General features: G+C 41.6%; 1 protein-coding gene across 5 annotated transcripts in view; it reads left to right on the forward strand.

The window, feature by feature from the left end:
- Window positions 1-18,388, forward strand: part of LOC120066102 (transcription factor SOX-6-like) — a 154,749-nt gene that overhangs the window by 19,006 nt on the left and 117,355 nt on the right. For all 5 annotated transcript variants that reach the window (XM_039017216.1, XM_039017219.1, XM_039017218.1 and 2 more), the window contains exon 2: window positions 14,296-14,361. The gene's annotated coding sequence lies outside the window, so the exon portion shown is untranslated. The remainder of the gene's footprint in view (window positions 1-14,295; window positions 14,362-18,388) is intronic.

Here is an 18,388-nt window from a genome sequence, read left to right on the forward strand (position 1 = left end):
GGACTTACGCTGATTTAGAAGCAAGTGCAGCCAGAGGAGAATAACTTTTCTCATGGCTCCCAACTTATTGTTTCCCTTTGTAAGGGCCTCCCTTCAGTAGAACTGGAAAATAGCTGCCTCAGCAGGCTGTGGTCATGTGTAGTCTCCTTTTCGCAGAGCTTACACGGTGTCCCCCTTTTTAATACGGCAAATATAGGCTGGCTTGTGATGTCAATTGTTATTGCTGGGTGCGTGCTGTAGGAAATATCTCATTTGCTTTACTTAAGCTCTTGTCATAAAGGCGCTATTGTGGCACCCATGGCCTGTTTGTTAAAGTGTTGCTGGCTCTACTCGTGCCATACATGGTTAAAGTTCATGTGTGTTTCTACCGCGCCAGCGTGCCGCCGGTCTCAATGCACAATGGACTCTGTGCCTGTTTTGTTCACGGTGCACACCGGAAAAAGGTTAAGTGCCAACCTTTTTATGAGACAGATTTGTGAATAAGAGCAGTCATGGAAGCCGCCATAGATGATTGTATGTTCTTGTGCTCGTTTGTCATCGCGTAACACACTTCTATAGTTGGGGGTCCAGATGAAAGAGAATAATGACGAGTGCTTTCGATGGTGTCGAACAACTTAAAAAACACATACACCCGCTTTCTGACAGGCAGGTTTGTCATGGGCGATTGACAGCCCCCCCCCCCCCCCCCCCGCCAAAATGCCAATCAGGTTGTCATCTCTCTTCAAGTTCTAAGGCGATTGGTTGTGATTCAGAGTTCGTCTTCTTTCGAAAAGGAGAGAACTCACCGCGTTGCACGTGCACACTATTAGGATCCGTGGGAGTGACGAAGGTAGCTGAAGCAGATAGGTTGTGGATCAATATGTATCTTTCTATCTTTCTTTGCTTCTTTTCTAACCATGCCTTCTCAAGCACAACCATTCCTGTTTAAGCTCCTCAACATTCTGCTGAATGTGCATTTCACTTGATTAAAGCAGTGGTCAGCACGACAGAAGCCTATCTCTGGAGAAAAGGTAGACGAGACAGTAAAGAGACAATGAAGATCCGATTAAACAGCTCTCACCCTTTTCCTGATCTAAGAAAGCAGCTTCAGCAGCCCACTGTGAAGACGAGGAGAACTTTTGGAGTGAGCACGTTTGTTGGACATTTCCTGACTTAAAGGAAAACAATCTTCTGGTATTTGTTTCATTAGTCCACATGTCAGCAACAAGTTTTCAAGATATGGAACTTTAAAAATACAGAAAGTGTCACAGTATGATGCGTTTTGAATCATATGAAAGTAACTTGTGGCAAGTTGATGCAAAACGCATCATCATGATGATGTGGCAAGTTACAATTTGCTTTTGATAAGTCCTATATCTTGAAAACTTGATTTCTGACACGCAAAACATTTCAGGACTGTATCAACAAGGGACCAATGAAAAAAAATACCTAAAGATAGTTTTTGAGTAGATTATTCCTTTAAGAGAGACTAGTCTAACTCCCCCATCTCAATTCCACAACACACTGTACACCTACTTCCTTGAGTACCATCATACGATAGATTTGTGTTTCTCCACTAAATCATTTCCCTCTCTCGTAGATTAAGCCCCCCCCCCCCCTTACCGTTTCCCACTGGATTCATTTACTTTTACGCAGGCAGCAATTAATTATAGACCTGAGCTGGCCTTGTAAATGAAAGCACGCCAGTTGCTATGTTAATTGCCCTGACAGTTTAAATAGTTGGTGGGGCCATGACACAGTCGACATCAGGTTGATGCTGTGCAACCGTTCAATACAGTGCTGTCAAATCTTTAGAGTTCTGATACTGCTCTGGGATCAGTCCCCTTGGTTCTGTGTTTTGTCGCCTTCATGGGTTCTTACGATATCTCCACACAGGTCAGGTCTTTGTGTTTTTCTCTCTCCGACTTTGTAAGTTCAGGGCCGCCAGAAAACTTACGGCGAGGCGGCATTTGCCACAGCACTTTCCAATCAGGTGTGGCAGCTCCACACCACTTAAAATCTATCGACGCAAAGCATTAAAAAGAGGGGCAAAGTGCTTAATTTGTTTTGGGATTTGCCTCATGATTTGTCAACTCACGTACAATTTCTCTATCTTTCACATCGGTGTGCTGCTGCAGGCTCTTTGCTTGACCAATCAGATTCACAGAAATCGCGGGTTGGGCGGGCCGGGCACAACGCACAAAGCTCAAGGCATGCTCGCCACTTTCCTCCGGTATTTATTTCTCCGGTATTTATTTAGCAAGCGTGATAACACATCACTCCCGACAGACACAAGCAAAAACTCTTACATAAACGTACCTGCGTATACACCTAAACATTAGCGATCTGATATGCTGTATTGCATGGAAACACTACTATTTTTCAGTTTGATCACCTGTAGGCTACTAACAACAGCAGCTGCATAGTCTACTATGTGTTGTGTTTGTTCCTTGTATAATGACAAACTGGGGCGTAGGTTTAACTACTTTTAATGAACATATACTTCAGCTAGAAAACTCCTTGTTTAGCCATGCAAGGCATTCTTCAACCAGTCGATTCAGTGTTAACCTGGTCTTTTGTGCGCCAGCACCATAGCATTTCAGTCATGCAAGGCATCCCTCACCTTGTTCCCCTCATGAATGTGTTGACTTGGAGTTTCCATCCATACTGACATCTGGGTCGTTTTCAGTAGGTACGAAACAAAAGAAAGCAGCCCGAAACGGGGAGATACTATTTGAACCCCATATAAAAAAGGCTTGTTTTCTGATTTTTTTTTGCTACAGTTTGTCCTAATGAACACAGCCCTGGTGTATTTATAGCCCATTTGTTTGTGAGAAAATGTGAATGGGAAAAAATTTGGTTTGTATTCAAACTTGGGCTGTCTAGGCTACCTAGAACTTTTCAATCCAAAATGATTAACTGGAATGCATCAATAAACACAATAGCTGTTTTGTTTTTTTAAATTAGGCCTACAGTTGCATGTGAGTTTTATTGTCCAATCATATTGCTTTCTCCATATCTGTGCATAGGAACCCTCCCTAGGCCTTCTTTGAAATATAATTCATATAAACAAGTACAAGGCTGCTGCAGTTTGACAGGAGTTTCATCTTCCTCGAGGCCAGGAGTTTTTCCAGGATTTTTAAGAAAACCATGTGACCTGATTAGAAAAACTCACGTCATACCGTATAAGGTCCAGAGTTTTACCTGGTTAGGTTACCAGATCAGGAAAAACTATGGCCCCAGATTATTATTTTTTCTTTTTACACCTGACCACTCTGGGACCTGTGGTATATATCTCTTTTGGTAGTGTTATGACTGTTGAACTTTTCATTTACGGTCTCTACGAGTTCATAGGTCTGCCTTTCGGGGTCTGTCAGGGGTCTGTTTTCCGAGAACTCTGTCTAGGCCCAAGAAGGCACTTCTTCTCACGATAGGTATTTTCATGCGAAGACCGTCGGGCTCCTCGACTCCCTCGCAGGGCCTCCTTTCTTCTCTCTCACGCAGTGACGTGTTTGTGCATACCAACAAAAGAAGAGAAATCCTATTCACGGCTCCCTCTGACATTCACCCTTGTTTTTACAACGTTCAGGGAGAGTTTGCAGAGTGGAACAGGCTTTGTCTTGAAAACCGGGAAACAATGGCAGCGAGCATAATGTAATCTTGCCTAAGTGTACCGAGCGAGGGTGAGGTTGAGACTGATGTGTTGCCACTTGCCCCCTTTCCCCTCACCTCTGCAATATTTCATGTTAACGACGGCTTCAATAATGCTTGTTGTCAGTTAAGTCGATTCAGTGTTAACCGGGTCTTTTGTGCGCCAGCACCATAGCATTTCAGTCATGCAAGGCATCCCTTACCTTGTGCCCCTCATGAATGTGTCGACTTGGAGTTTTCATCCATACTGACATCTGGGTCGTTTTCAGTAGGTACGAAACAAAAGAAAGCAGCCCGAAACGGGGAGATACTATTTGAAACCCATATAAAAAAGGCTTATTTTCTGAAAACATTTTGCTACAGTTTGTCCTAATGAACACAGCCCTGGTGTCTTGGAACCCCTTATATTGGGGGTTGCATTCTCAATGAGTGAAAGAGTGGCTACAAAAACAAGGCATCAACCAGAACATTAGAAAGGTACAGTATCGTTCCCTGGGGTAAAAAAATCTAAAAATACACAATGTACATTCAGAGGTACACAATGATCTCACATGGTACCGTTTGGTACCTTTTACGGTACATGTGCGGATAAAGAGTATAATGGTACCTCATTTTTGTACCCCATATTTTGAATATAAAAGGTACAATCATCACATTCTCACTCTCAAAAAAAGGGGTACAATGTGAAGGTACATTTCTGTTTACCAGGGTACAAATTATTTTTGTGTACCCTCAATACCCTCAATAGCCACCATAAGGTACAATTATGATTTTTTTGCCACCTAAAATAAACTAATGGCTTTGTCACTGGGGTGGTACTGAAAAAGGCACATTTCCATAATTATTATCATCATCATAGTTCCCAACATGCTCTACTACAGGTAGATAACAAAATATATATACTAATTCAAACTGTTGGAATTACAAATCACTTTGCAGGCCAGCATAATGTGACTTGCAGGTAGGGCTGCAAAATTCTGGTAACTTTCCCAAACTTCCCAGGTTTTCCAGAAATCCTGGTTGGGAGATTAATGGAAACGGGACGGAATAAGCAGGGAAACCTTCAACCAGGATTTTTTGAAAATCTGGGAATTTTTGGGAAATTACCGGAATTTTGCAATCCTACTTGCAGGCCTGATGTGGCCTGTAAACCATGAGTTTCAGGCCACTGTATTAGGGTACAAATAGACCTCAAAAGGCCTTATGAGATATGTAATGTATTGTCATTGTTTCATTTTAATGATAATATGTGCCTAGGAACTCACTTGTTGAAGGCCACAGGACTGAAAATGAATGAATTCAACAACCATGTCTCTGTCACTAACAAATTGGCAAGGTATCCAGGGAAATTATATTGGAGGCGTGGCTTAGTGGGGGTGTGGTTTTCAGATAATAATTTTGTGCCACCTGTGAGTGGAAGTGTTGTACCAGTTTAAGTGGTCTATGGTAGAGGTACATTTCTGTCACTTATAAGGAACAAATGGCTTTGTCACTGCTGTGGCACTATATAAAGGCAAAAAGCATGCTTGTGTACATGTGGAGAAAGGTACTATCTGAGGTATGAACTGGGGTAGAGGTCGACCGATTAATTAGGGCCGATTTCAAGTTTTCATAATAATTGGTAATCGGCATTTTTGGATGCCGATTACATTGCAATCCACAAGGAGACTGCATGGCAGGCTGACCACCTGTTACGTGAGTGCAGGCAGCAAGGAGCCATGGTAAGTTGCTAGCTAACATTAAACTTAACTTATAAAAAAACAATCAATCTTAACATAATCACTAGTTAACTACACATGCTTGATGATATTACTAGTTTAACTAGCTTGTCCTGCGTTGCATATAATCAACGCGGTGCCTGAAATTGTGTCACTTCTCTTGCGTTCAGTGTAAGCAGAGTCAGGGTATATGCAGCAGTTTGGGCCGCCTGGCTCGTTGCGTTCAGTGTAAGCAGAGTCAGGGTATATGCAGCAGTTTGGGCCGCCTGGCTCGTTGCGAACTGTGTGAAGACCATTTCTTCCTAACAAAGACCGTAATTAATTTGCCAGAATTTTACATAATTATGACATAACATTGAAGGTAGTGCAATGTAACAGCAATATTTAGACTTAGGGTTGCCACCCGTTCGATATAATATGGAACGGTTCCGTATTTCACTGAAAGAATAAACGTTTTGTTTTCGAAATGATACTTTCCGGATTTGACCATATTAATGACCTAAGGCTCGTATTTCTTTATGTTTATTATATTATAATTAAGTCTATGATTTGATATTTGATAGAGCAGTCTGACTGAGCGGTGGTAGGCAGCAGCAGGCTCGTAAGCATTTATTCAAACCGCACTTTCCTCTGTTTGCGAGCAGCTTTTCGCAATGCTTGAAGCACATCGCTGTTTATGACTTCAAGCCTATCAACTCCCGAGATTAGGCTGGCAATACTATAGTGCCTATAAGAACATCCAATAGTCAAAGGTCTATGAAATACAAATGGTATAGAGAGAAATAGTCTTATAATAACTACAACCTAAAACGGCTTAACTGGGAATTTTGAAGACTCATGTTAAAAGGAACCACCAGCTTTCATATGTTCTCATGTTCTGAGTAAGGAACTTACACATTAGCTTTTTTACATGCCACATATTGCACTTTTACTTTCTTCTCCAACACTGTGTTTTTGGATTATTTTAACCAAATTGAACATGTTTCATTATTTACAGTTGAAGTCAGGAGTTTACATACACCTCAGCCAAATATATTTAAACTCAGTTTTTCACAATTCCTGACATTTAATCAGAGTAAAAAGTCCCTGTCTTAGGTCAGTTAGGATCACCAATTTATTTTAAGAATGTGAAATGTCAGAATGATAGTAGAGAGAATGATTTATATCAGCTTTTATTTCTTTCATCACATTCCCAGTGGGTCAGAAGTTTACATACACTCAATTAGTATTTGGTAGCATTGCCTTTAAATTGTTTAACTTGGGTCAAACATTTCGGGTAGCCTTCCACAAGCTTCCCACAATAAGTTTGGTGAAATTTGGCCCATTCCTCCTGACAGAGCTGGTGTAACTGAGTCAGGTTTATAGGCCTCCTTGCTCGCACATGCTTTTTCAGTTCTGCCCACCAATTTTCTGTAGGATTGAGGTCAGGGCTTTGTGATGGCCACTCCAATACCTTGACTTTGTTGTCCTTAAGCCATTTAGCCACAACTTTGGAAGTATGCTTGGGGTCATTGTCCATTTGGAAGACCCATTTACGACCAAGCTTAAACTTCCTGACTGATGTCTTGAGATGTTGCTTCAATATATCCACATACTTTCCCTTCCTCATGATGCCATCTATTTTGTGAGGTGCACCAGTCCCTCCTGCAGCAAAGCACCCCCACAACATGATGCTGCCACCCCTGTGCTTCACGGTTGGGATGGTGTTCTTTGGCTTGCAAGCCTCCCCCTTTTCCCTCCAAACAGAATGCTGGTCATTATGGCCAAACAGTTCTATTTTTGTTTCATCAGACCACAGGACATTTCTCCAAAAAGTACGATCTTTTTTCCCCATGTGCAGTTGCAAACCGTAGTCTGGCTTTTTTATGGCGGTTTTGGAGCAGTGGCTTCTTCTTTGCTGAGTGGCCTTTCAGGTTATGTCGACATAGGGCTTGTTTTACTGTGGATATAGATACTTTTGTACCTGTTTCCTCCAGCATCTTCACAAGGTCCTTTGCTGTTGTCCTGGGATTGATTTGCACTTTTCGCACCAAAGTACATTAATCTCTAGAAGTCAGAACGCATCTCCTTCCTGAGCGGTATGATGGCTGCGTGGTCCCATGGTGTTTATACATGCGTACTATTGTTTGTACAGATGAACGTGGTACCTTCAGGCATTTGGAAATTGCTCCCAAGGATGAACCAGACTTGTGGAGGTCTACAATTTTTTTTTCCTGAGGTCTTGTCTTATTTCTTTTGATTTACCCATGATCTCAAGCAAAGAGGCACTGAGTTTGAAGGTAGGCCTTGAAATACATCCACAGGTACACCTCCAATTGACTCAAATGATGTCAATTAGCCTATCAGAAGCTTTTAAAGCCATGACATACTTTTCTGGAATTTTCCAAGCTGTTTAAAGGCACAGTCAACTTAGTGTATGTAAACTTCTGACCCACTGGAATTGTGATACAGTGAATTATAAGTGAAATAAACTGTCTGTGAACAATTGTTGGAAAAATTACCGATACTATAGTTTGTTAACAATACATTTGTGGAGTGGTTGAAAAACAAGTTTTAATGACTCCAACCTAAATGTATGTAAACTTCCGACTTCAACTGTATTTGTTTGTATTTGAGACTAAATGGATTTTATTTATGTATTATATTAAGTTAAAATAAAAGTCTCCATTGTTCATTCAGTATTGTTGTAATTGTCATTATTACAAATACTTATCAGTATCTGCTTTTTTTGGTCCTCCAATAATCGGTATCAATATCGGCGTTGAAAAATCATAGTCGGTCGACCTCTAAACTGGGGTACAATTATGTATCTGTAAATAAAAGTTCAAAGGAGGACCTTACAGGCTACTGCCCCTGTGACAAGTGGCTGTACCCCTTTAGGAACAAATCTTATCCTTTCTTTCTGAGAGTGTAGCACCGTCAGTGAGTGCTCAGTGGATCCACTGACCTAAGCTCGTCATTTCCGGATCAATTGACCTCTATTGTAGTTTAATTGACCGCTGCTGTAAAACAGTATCTGAGTAGTGCTGTGCTTAGTACTGCATTGACAACGCAACACCGAAGCTCAGGGGCTGCAAGTGTTATCGATATGCTCTCTGTCTCACAGTGTCTCTTTGTCTACTATTGAATGTCTGTTTTTTTTTTCCTGAGCAGAATTGACAACTGGGATGAGACAACACATGGATGTTTTGGTGTGCCGGCAATGTACTGTATTCATGTGTTTGTCCAACTGCATGCCTTGCACCATGTGTGTATTTCTCCACATATTTACCCTGGTTGTACCACTGTACCGTCTTTCGTTGGTCAATGTCTCTCTCTTGACTCACGAAGGGTTTTATCTCACAAACTACCTGACATTTTGCCAAACAGGTTCATAGCTACCCTATAATTGAACCATTTCCAGATCCTCACTCAAACAGGTATGTTCTATAGCTGCCTGAATATTCGCCTAGCATGGACAGTAATATTTGACAGCTGATAGAACACTTGCCAAACAGATAGCAGCCTTTCCCCAGTTCTTAGGAAGGACTTGGGACGTGTATGTGTGGAGAGGAGAGACTGGTTGTCGGTTTATGTGCATGTGATGAGTGTGTGTGTGTGTGTGTGTGTGTGTGTGTGTGTGTGTGTGTGTGCATTATGTGCACAGGAGAGTGTGTATGTTTGTGTGGATCCTTACTTTTTGCCCAATGCTCCCACCATCTGTGCCGGAGTTGGACTGGATGGGGCCCAGTAACTCAATGATCTGGTGGATGTTCTCTGAGGAGAAGGCCTGTCTTTTGTTATTCTGGTACCTCTGGGTCAGACCTCTGTGTTTTCCTGAGCAAATGTATACACCTCAATTAATTAGGTTATCATAACAGGGTCGTGAGCCTCTCACCCTCGCCTCGGACAGAGCACGGACAGAGCACTGACCTGCACAGTGAGATTTATTTAAACACACATGTACATGAACGCACATGGGGCGGCAGCGTAGCCTAGTGGTTAGAGCGTTGGACTAGTAACCGAAAGGTTGCAAGTTTGAATCCCCGAGCTGACAAGGTACAAATCTGTCGTTCTGCCCCTGAACAAGGCAGTTCACCCACTGTTCCTAGGCCGTCATTGAAAATAAGAATTTGTTCTTAACTGACTTGCCTAGTTAAATAAAGGTCAAATAAAAATAAAACATGATAACACATGCGTGCCTGCACGCACGCACGCACACATGCAAATGTCTTCGAGGCTGAACACGTCTTTTGAGCAAGTCGCATGCCATATACTGTGAAATTAAGGTACTTATGTTAAGAAGTGTGTGCGTGTGAAGTGTGTGTGCGGGCTAGTGCACATACGTACGTGTGTGTGTGTGTGTGTGTGTGTGTGTGTGTGTGTGTGTGTGTGTGTGCTCTAATGTGCACACGCATGTGTGTTAAGTGTGTTCCGTGGCTTGTTCTTGTCCTCTCCTGGGTAGCCAGCTGTCTTTCTGATTACCCAGCATCCTCCAGGTGTTGAGGCCACCAGCTGCAGATGGGAGAGTGGCGAGGGTGTGTGGACCGGTGGAGAAAAAGAGAAGGAGAGAATGGAGAGCTAGAATAACTGGTTCTGCAGATATCTGGAACGTGTTCAGACGAGCTAACGAGAGAATGTGAACGGATCTTGAGAGATCCCGACCTAGTGTAAGTTTTTTTTAAAAGGTGGGTTTGACTCTGTGGTATTATGGAATAACTTATGGGGTGGCAGTGGCTGTTCTGCAACTGACTGTGAAACAGTCAGAAACAGGCTCTGGGGTGAAGTTTCGCTTAGGTACAGATCTAGGATCAGCTTCCTAGATCTGGGTTGTTTGGTTGACCCAGCTGCTGGGTTGCAGGCGTTGGGTCACTTAGTTGGGTTGTTTTCTTTATTGGTGCTACGTGTAGGTTATTGAGACATGACCCAGCAGGTCAGATCAGAAGACTGGAGGCGTAGTTTAGTTGGGGCGTGGCTTTCAGATGGTTCTTTTTAGCCACCCGTGAGAGTAAATGTCCTTCCTGTTCATCTGTTCTGTTGTACTGTCATCAAATGTTAAGGTTGAACATTGACGTTTTTGTTGATTCAATGAAACTTACAGAAGTGTATGAGTTTTCTGAAAGCCTATGTAAATCCCATTGTTGGGATACAATAAGGTGGAATACTTAAGTGATAATGCCCTCGAAGCTGGAGTTTGGAGGATATATTGGCACCGGTATTGTTAGGCCCGAGACTATTTTGAGAGCTGGCTTCAAGGGCATGATCATGGTTATTGTTATTTTTTATTTTTTTTACCCCCCTTTTCATATCAAATTTGTGATCCAGTCTCATCGCTGCAACTCCCAAACGGGCTTGGGAGAGGCTAAGGTCGAGTCATGCGTCCTCCTAAACATGACCCGTCAAACCCGCCCGCTTAACCCAGAAGCCAGCCGCACCAATGTGTCGGAGGAAACACCTTTCAACTGACGACCAGAGTCAGCCTGCAGGCCCGCGGCCCGCCACAAGGAGTTGCTAGAGCACGATGAGCCAAGTAAAAAAACGATGCCAGCTGATTCATGATTTCAACAAGTTGAGAAACACTGCCTGCCTGTCTGTCTCGTCCTGACTCCCGACACGTTCATTACTATGGGACAACTGGAGATTGAATTTGAATATTGAAACAATGTTGCAAATGTCGGACAGACAGACAGCAAGGTTTATACAAATCTCCGCTGTTGAAAACGGAATGTTAGTGTAAAATAAATGTGAGATAATGTCTAGACGCTTTTTATAGTAGAGAACAAGTTTATAAATTGCTTATTTGATGAGACATTGGATTATGCAGTCAGATGGAACAGAGTAAATAAACATTTCTACATCATAGATTTAGCCGTGGAATAGACACCGGCTGGAATGCGGTTTTAACCAATCAGCAATCAACCCACCCATTGTATAACTTGTTGTAATATGTAATAAATAATCTTAATATTATAGAAGATTGTGTGAAATGCATTTTTTATAATCTTTGGGGGGAATTGAGGTATGCATGACATGTACTCTCAATAAGATCTAGCTGAAAGCCACACCCGTAATAAACCACGCCTCCTGGAAATACTTTAAGGATTATATTCAAAAAGACCATTGAGAGTAAAAAAAATCGAATGATTGTTAAATTATCCCATGTTTGGGTAATCCTTAACAACCCAACTGGCTGCATCAAAATTAACCCTGTGTGTGTTCTGTCCAATATAAACCCAGTGCTGGGTTACCAAATAACCCAAATTGTTCCTTTTTTTGAGTAGCAGCAACTTTACTCTATTCCATGGAACAGGGATATGAGTGGATGATTCTAGCTCAGTAGTGGTGTTTTCTGCTGAGTCATTGTTTAGTAGGATAAGGGTTCTGGTTGTTTTTGTTGGAAATGCTCTTAATTGTACCCTCAAAGAAAATAATATGGTTCTACTAGAGAATCATTTTCTTGATTAAGCCATGAGTAAAAGATCTTATGTGCCCCTGTATTAGCTTTTTTTCTTCATTGTTCTCAATTAGCTTCAAATTGTAGAATCAAAGGCATGTTTGTTTCGACCATTTTGACTCTCTCTCTCTCTCTGTGTGTGTGTTATGTTCACATGCCATTTTCGTTCAATTTTGTCCTGACTTCATCCTACCAAATTATTGGGTTCACATCTTTAGTATGTACAGTGCATTCGGGAAAGTATTCAGATCCCTTGACTTTTTCCACATTTTGTTACGTGAACAGCCTTATTCTCAAATTGATTAAATAAATGTTTTCCCTCATCAATCTACACACAATACCCCATAATGACAAAGAGAAAACAGGTTTTTAGAAATGTTTGCAAAAAAAAAACAGGTTTTTAGAAATGTTTGCAAAAAAAAAAAGTATTCAAATCTTTCGCTATGAGACTCTAAATTGAGCTCAGGTGCATCCTGTTTCCATTGATCATCCTTTGTAGTAGAAACATCTCGATTCAATTGATTGGACATGATTTGGAAAGGCACACACCTGTTTATATAAGGTCCCACAGTTGACAGTGCATGTCAGAGCAAAAACCAAGGACAATGCCCCCATTCACAGGGCACAATGTAAACCATATGCCATGGCCGTCTCAGTCACCAGATCTCAACACTTATGGGAGATTCTAGAGCTGTGCCTGAGACGGCGTTTCCTACCAGCAAATGATTACATTTCTCGTGGAAGAATGGTGTCGCATAATTCCAATAGAGTTCCAGACACTTGTAGAGTATATGCCAAGGCGCATTGAAGCTGTTCTGGCAGCTCGTTGTGGCCCAATGCCCTATTAAGACACTTTATGTTGGTGTTTCCTTTATTTTGGCAGTTAATGTACCTGTAGTTTGGTCTCAACAGACACTGCTCTAAGGTGAGAACATACAACATATCAGGTTAAAGGCCCAGTTAAGTCAAAAAAATTAATTTGACTAATTTCCACAATATGAGTTGGAATAATACTGTGTGAAAATTATCAATTGTGAAAATTATGATATAATGCCCTTTTAGTGTAAGAGCTGTTTGAAGAGACCAGTATGTTTTGTTGGGATGGAGTTTTGACTTCACCAAGCGGTAACTTATTTAATAGACCAATAAGAAAGAGAATTCCAAACCTCTCGGCCAATAACAGCAAATTTTCAGTTTTCCCCTCCCCACTCAGACCACTCCCAGACAGTCCTAGGACAATTCTTGCTTAAGAAATTGCTCTTTGCTAAGAAACTATTTGTTTCTTTTTCACAATTTTAATTCAAAACAATCACAGTAAGGTACTTAATTGTTACCCAGAAATGAGTTGTTATCGAGATTAAAAACATTTCGCAACGGAAAGCAAAAAGTCCTGTTTTCTCCTATTAGGTGTCTAATGAGCTGGTCTGTCCATTTTCTTACCCGTTACCGTCGTCTCACCCTTACTGGGCCTTGAAGTTTTCAGGCAGCAGCTCCTGCTTTATTGTATTTATTTGTTGCCGTCGTGCCACAAACCCAGGTAGTTAGGGATGCTTGTGGATCTATTAAGATTGACCGTAGTAACTCACGGTAACTGACAGTCACAGGCAGGAGAATAGGCTCTTTAGAAGCTAAGTAGCTAGTGAGCGATCTTCTCTGTGTCCCAAATGGCACCCTATTCCCTATGTAGAGCACTACTTTTGACCAGGGCCCATAGGTTTCCTGTCAAAACTAGCTCACCGCATAGGGGATAGGGTGCCACCGCCTTCTTCTCCCTCCCAAGTTTACGAGGACAAAATGTCCTACCTCAGCAGCGTCAACAATAATCAGGTAACGACAAGGCTTCCAACTTCAAAGCTGCGTTCAATAATCGTGATGTTGTGTTTCCGGGTTTGTGTGCCTGCATACAATGTGTGTTATTGTTCATGTGGTGCCGTGTGTTGCACCATTACGTTACACTGCCTCTCCCACATATAGGCTCTCTGTTGGATACACAGCAGGTATAAAACGCACATTGCATGCCTATATGCAAGGGAGGGGGGACAGAAATGCACAGCACTATGCTAGAGATGGAGACGTAAGATAACCAACTAGAATAAGCGTCATTTATTAAAGATGCCCTGACCTTTTCGTTTTTAGGGGCACACACTGAGCGAATCGTGATCATTCACACAGAACCTAATGAGATATTTCTCATTACAATCAAAACAACAGCAGCTTAAGTGGCAATTACGCGTGGACTAGAGGTCAGCGCTGTAGCCTACAGCACATCTACCAGTGTCAGCGTGGGTTCGAATGTGACCCGCTGCCTTCGTAACACACTCTTCTCCTATCTCTTCTCTGTCCAATAAAAACATTTGTGGGAATTCACACTCCATGAAAACTGAATACATAACATTGGCATTTATGTGTGCAAGATATGACCTTGTAATCATTACGCTGTCCATATGTGTTTACATTTCCCTCCCCCTTAATCGCAATGTAATGATGACCTCCTTGTTTTTGCTGTTTTTTCAGGTGACGTTCATGAATCTAAAAACTGATCCATAAGTGAGCTGAGGGTGTTGAAGTCTCTCTACTGCGGTAAGTGTTAAGGCTATTCTAACTTCTACTGTGGAAGACATCATTTTTAAGAGAGTTCACTTTTTTGAAGTTAAGCTTATTCTGGACGTTGCTAAATAATCTGCTAATTAATTTTTGAAACGGTTTGGAGGAAATGGACAAGGCCAAAGGGAAGTAGAAAATAAGTAGAATTTTTTTTTTTTTATTATAATTGATTTTTGATTTTTGACCCTAAATATTTGTATTGTGTTTAATGACAGCGTATTTGCTTAGAATCTCACTTGGTGAAGGCCACAAGACAAACCAAGTCTCTGTCACCTAACAAATACAGTCATGGTTTGTAACTCAAATAAAGCTTTACACTAAGCAGTGTGTTAATCTAACACAGAAAAGTGTGGACCCATATGGACCTGTGTTTAAATTTCACTCTGTCAGTGTTTAACACTGGAGAATTGCTGTGTCCACATGGATTCTCTTTGGAGTCATTTGTTGTCGTAATCACCTCTGAGTGGTGGAGGAACTTTCTAGATCCTGACTCAACTTAATTCATTAATAGAGTGTTTTTGTTCTCTGAAAATGTCTCGCAACTGGCGAGGTGATATCTTGACATCTGATAGCGGATTTATGTTCTCCGAGGCGTACTTTCAAGAAATGGGATGTTTTTCCACTATAAATCTGATTGCAAGAAACACAGTAACATATACATAACTCCTCTAGTAATGCAAGTTAGACATTTATTTCATTGTTCCTAGAAGTCTGAGGGCATACAACGCTAGTACATTTCGTTATGGTGCTACATGAGGTTTGTGATCTACCATGGGGAAACATCCTTTTATGAATGTTAGGTTTGGGCGATATACAGTTTATTCCATATACCGCGGTATATCGAAATACCGACGATATGAATTTCAATACCCTCGCTGGGGGGTGCGTGCTACGCTTCTGCTTGTAACTATAGGTTTAGTGTAACTATAATAAATCTAAGATGTGTCAAATAAATGATATCTAGCTCAGGGCTCCAGCTATGCATTTGATTTGCTAGCTAAGTAGCTAGATGGCAAGATCAAGCTTCTTGGTTACTGCAGAGACATTCCACCCCCTCCTGGATCAATTTTAATTTATGTATAACCATGGTCACACTCCAACTCTCAGAGGCAGTAGGGATGACCAGGGATGTTGACCAGTGTCTTGATAAGTGTGTGAATTGGATTTTCCTGTCCTGCTAAGCATTCAAAATCTAACGAGTACTTTTGGGTGTCAGGGAAAATGTATGGAGTAAAAATTCTCTTTTTGTTTGTTTGTTGTAAACTAGTGAATTAAAAGTAATTAAAAATATAAATAGTAAAGTACAGATACCCCAAAAAATGACTTAAAGTATTTTTATTTAAGCGCTTTACACCACTGGTAAATAAAGGTGAATTCTGGGAGGCAGAATTTAAAGAGGAGTCTAATTATAGTATAAGTAAATTGAGCTCAGGTGCATCCTGTTTCCATTGATCATCCTTGAGATGTTTCTACAACTTGATTGGAGTCCACCTGTGGTAAATTCAATTGATTGGACATGATTTGGAAAGGCACACACCTGTCTATATAAGGTCCCACAGTTGACAGTGCATGTCAGAGCAAAAACCAAGCCATGTGGTCGAAGGAATTGTCCGTAGAGCTCCGAGACAGGATCTGGAGAAGGGTACCAAAACATTTCTGCAATATTGAAGGTCCCCAAGAACACAGTGGCCTCCATCATTCTTAAATGGAAAAAGTTTGGAACCACCATGACTCTTCCTAGAGTTGGCCGCCCGGCCAAACTGAACAATCGGGGGAGAAGGGCCTTGGTCAGGGAGGTGACCAATAACCCGATGGTCACTCTGACAGAGCTCCAGAGTTCCTCTGTGGAGATGGGAGAATCTTCCAGAAGGACAACCATCTCTGCAGCACTGCAACAATCAGGCCTTTATGGTAGAGTGGCCAGACGGAAGCCACTCCTCAGTAAAAGGCACATGACAGCCCGCTTGGAGTTTTCTAAAAGGCACCTAAAGGACTCTCAGCCATGAGAAACAAGATTCTCTGGTCTGATGAAACCAAGATTGAACTCTTTTGCCTGAATGCCAAGCGTCACGTCTGGAGGAAACCTGCCACCATCCCTACGGTGAAGCATGGTGGTAGCAGATTCATGCTGTGGGTATGTTTTTCAACGACAGGGACTGGGAGACTAGTCAGGATCGAAGGAAAGATGAACGGAGCAAAGTACAGAGAGATCCTTGATGAAAACCAGCTCCAGAGCACTCAGGACCTCAGACTGGGGCGAAGGTTCACCTTCCAACAGGACAATGACCCTAAGCACACAGCCAAGACAATGCAGGAGTGGCTTCGGGACAAGTGTCTGAATGTTTTTGAGTGGCCCAGCCAGAGCCCGGACTTGAATCCAATTGAACATCTCTGGAGAGACCTGAAAATAGCTGTGCAGCAACGCTCCCCATATATTTAAAAAAAAATCTGTTTTAGAATAAGGCTGTAACGTAACAAAATCTGAAAGAAGTCAAGGGGTCCTTCTGTTTTGGTTGGTATTTATTAAGTAAATAATAAAGGAGAGAATTTGATTATTTATCATATTCTTCCTCTGTGATTGGCTAGTCACTCTTGATGTTTCATTGCTATACACAAATATTCCTCATGATGGAGGTATAGAGGCTCTCATATTCTTCCTCTCCAACCGGGAAAGCGTTGTACCTGTACATTATATAATTGAGCTTGCGCAACTAGTGCTTACTAAAAACTATTTTAGTAATATTACCACCTACAGACCTTTGGAACAGCGATGGGAACCCCATTAGCTCTAACTACACACATTTCTTAATGGGGAAATTCTAATTGGATTGAATTTATGAAAATAATCCTTGCAAAGATGATGTGAAATATTCAACCCGCTATATAGACAATTGATTTATGATCTGGAGGGGTTCTGAAATGTAAAAAATAAACGTTTTATGCTTTATGCGACATCTTTTTGAGTGCTGGCCCATCACTCCTTTTTGCTTATCTGAACAAACTGTACCTGACTGTTTGCGTGTCAGTTATTTTGCCTTCATCGTTTACATACAGGGTTCCTTTGATAGCTTCCCTCATACGGATGGAGACCACTACTCTGGTCAGTGTGTTTCTCTGTATTCACTCAATAGGAGCATTCAGTATGATGTAAAAAGGCCTCTTTTAAAGACACACAGGCAGGCAACACTCCAGGAACCTTTCAGCGCTCTGTTACAGTATGCCCTTTAATGGACTTCATCTCTGTTCGCAATAAAGAATCAAATGTCGCTGCAGTTAACACTAGCCCAAATTAAGACCGGCAATACTGAAGTCATAGATTTTAATGGTTTTGCCAGGGGGATAGGAGAAACATATGAAATGTAAAGATGGGAGAAGTTAAAGGAAAGGTGGCAAATGGTTAATCGCACTTTTAAAGTAATTATAGTTGTAATAATAGTTGTCTTCGTGTCAGAGGGGGAGGGAGTTTACAGTATACAGTAGGTCATCAGGTACCTGATCCTCATTGGCCCCCAACTTGGGCAGGCATTACTGATTTACTGTTTGGTGATAGGCTAATACATGTCTACTTTGTTGGCTAGGGCAGGGAGCTCCATTTCAAAGGCTTTGTTGTTAACGAGGTGTGCGCTTCATGTTGTACTCCTAGCCATACCACTTAACTCATTCATTGAAATCACTTGAGTCAAGTTAAAGTCACCTCTATTTCTTTAAATTTGGTTGAGAGGCCTTTGAGATTGTCTACACCTGGAGAAAGTCTTGAAGAGCCGTTATGAATGAGAGTTAAAGGAATAGTACACTCTAAAATCAAAGTTTGTCAGATGTTTTCAAACCTCCATCGTAGTCTAATGTCAAGATGAGTTCCCGTCCCAGCCCATTGGTTAACGAGATGCAGCTTCAACCAAAATGTACGCAAATCTGGAAAGAACACGGTGCTTATCTCTTCCTTTCATTTTGGATTTTGCCACATTTGGAAATGCACAGGCCCAGGATGGTTGTCTGAAAGAAC

The sequence above is a fragment of the Salvelinus namaycush genome, chromosome 21 (genome assembly GCF_016432855.1).
Source record: "Salvelinus namaycush isolate Seneca chromosome 21, SaNama_1.0, whole genome shotgun sequence".
NCBI classification, from domain to species: Eukaryota; Metazoa; Chordata; class Actinopteri; order Salmoniformes; family Salmonidae; genus Salvelinus; species Salvelinus namaycush.